Source organism: Gossypium hirsutum, chromosome A06, assembly GCF_007990345.1.
Source record: "Gossypium hirsutum isolate 1008001.06 chromosome A06, Gossypium_hirsutum_v2.1, whole genome shotgun sequence".
NCBI classification, from domain to species: Eukaryota; Viridiplantae; Streptophyta; class Magnoliopsida; order Malvales; family Malvaceae; genus Gossypium; species Gossypium hirsutum.
In genome coordinates, this window is record NC_053429.1 from 13,234,461 (window position 1) to 13,236,820 (window position 2,360).

Here is a 2,360-nt window from a genome sequence, read left to right on the forward strand (position 1 = left end):
GTAATAGTTTGAGCTGAAACTGGTAATGTTTCAGTTGCTACAAATAGCAGGACTGTTTGAGCTGCATTTCAGACTTTTTTTAGAAGTCTGTGACTCGTTTAGACAATAGGGTGTTCCTGAATACGCTTTGCGGCTTAAGCTATTCCCATATTCTTTAAGAGATCGTGCAAGAGCGTGACTGAATGCTTTGCCATCACGAACAGTGGCATCATGGAATGATCATTTCCAGATATGTTTGCTACGGTATAATCCCCCAAATATGAATGTCAAGCATAGAAATGACATCACATATTATCAGCAATCTAAGGATTAAACACTGTATGAAGCTTGGGAACGATTTAAAAACTTAATTCAAAAATGTCCAATGCATGGATTTCCACATTGGACTCAGATAGAGATATTCTATAATGGGCTGAATGCACATACGAGGATCGTAGTTGATGCTTCTGCCAATGGTACTTTGTTAGATAAATCTTATAATGAAGCATACCAAATTCAGGAGAAGGTTGCCAACAATGATTATCAATATCCTACTACAAGAGTTGGGAGGGACAAGAGAGCTATTGGTACCATGAAGCTAAATGCAATCACTTTGTTAACAGCCTAGGTATCTTATTTGGCTAATATGATAAAAAAAATAAAGAATCCCACTACAATTCAGGAGTGAAATCAATCGAGCTTTCGTGTGTTTATTGTAGTGAAGACCATGTGTTTGATGAATGCTTATCAAACCCAACATCCGTGTGTTACATAAGTAATTCTAATTGGAATAATAACCCTTATTCCAACACATAAAATCCAAGGTGGAAGCAACATCCAAACTTTAGTTAGAATAATCAAGGGTTGGAGAATTTTAACAATGCTGCAAAATAGAATGCCAACAGTGCACACCTGGTTATAATCACCCTATGCCAAGGCAAAATGTCCAGCAAGGTCAGGCATCAGCTTCAACATCATCATTTATTGAAGTCTTTTTGAAGGAATATGTGACCAAGAATGATGTTGTAATATAGAGTCAGATTGCATCTCTCCGAGCTCTTGAGAATCAAGTGGGCCAAATAGGAAATGCTTTGAATTCAAGACCACAAGGAGCATTGCCAAATGATACTGAGAATTCGAGATCATAAGAAAAGGAATAGTTTAAGACCATCACTCTTAAAAGTGGAACTCAGCTCGATGACATTGCTCAAGATGCCACGGTAGGAGAGGATAACTCAAATAACAACCATATAAAGACCCCAGAGTAATTTGAAAAATATACTAAACCTAAAAATTGTAAGCAGCAACATGCTGTGGCAAAATCAGATCATGTTGTCAACAAGAATGCCGTGGTAAAATAATATCAGCAACCTAAAGGACAACCTCCTCTATCTTTTCCTCAGCAATTTCACAATTCTAAACAGAATATTTAGTTCAAAAGAGTTTTGGATGTATTGAAGCAGGTTCACATCAACATACCACTAGTCAAAGCTTTGGAGCAAATGCCCAAGTATGTGAAATTTATTAAAGATCTATTGTCAAAAAAGCACAAATTGAGAGAATTTGAGACTGCTACTCTCACTGAAGGGTGCACAACAATGTTGACAAATAAATTACCTCTAAAGCTAAAGGACCTAGGGAGTTTCACTATGCCGTGTTCAATTGGAAATCATTGTGTTGGTAAGGTGTTATGTGATCTAGGAGCCAGAATATATCTAATGCCTATATCTTTTTTTAGGAAACTAGGAATTGGAAAAGAAAGACGTTCTACGATTTCGTTGCAATTGGCTGATCGATCCTACATGCATCCGTAAGGTAAAATTGAAGATGTGCTGGTAAGAGTAGATAAATTTATCTTTCCTGTGGATTTTCTTATTTTAAAATGTGTAGCTGACCAAGACGTGCCAGTTATTCTTAAAAGACCATTTCTTGCTACTAGTAGGAAGTTAATTAATCTGCAAAAAAGTGAGCTGACCATGAGGTAAATGATCAGAAGGTTACCTTCAATGTATTTAATGCTTTGAAATGTGTTGATGCTAATAATGAATGCCATGCCATTTGGTTGATAAAAATAGCAGTGAAGGACTTCACTATATTTTTCTACAGCAATCTTAATAATGATGAAGACCCACTCGAGTAGAGTGATACAGTAAGTTTTGGGAAATTCAGTGAATTTATGGAAGCCAAGCAAATAATAGATAGACTAAGGAAGAAGTTTGAATCCTTGGATTTATCAAATCAACCCTTCAATCCACCTAAACCTTCTATAGAGGAATTCCCTTCACTGCAGTTAAAAGCTTTGCCGTAATATTTGAACTATGCTTACTTGCTCAACAACAGTAAAAAGGCATTGGGATGGACCTTAGCTGATATAATGGAAA

General features: G+C 36.4%; 1 non-coding gene across 1 annotated transcript; it reads right to left on the reverse strand.

Moving 5' to 3' along the window:
* Window positions 1-268: 268 nt before the first annotated feature.
* LOC121231134 (small nucleolar RNA R71) lies at window positions 269-375 on the reverse strand. The gene has a single exon (XR_005929202.1). It is a non-coding gene; the product is annotated as a small nucleolar RNA R71 (small nucleolar RNA).
* Window positions 376-2,360: the final 1,985 nt, after the last annotated feature.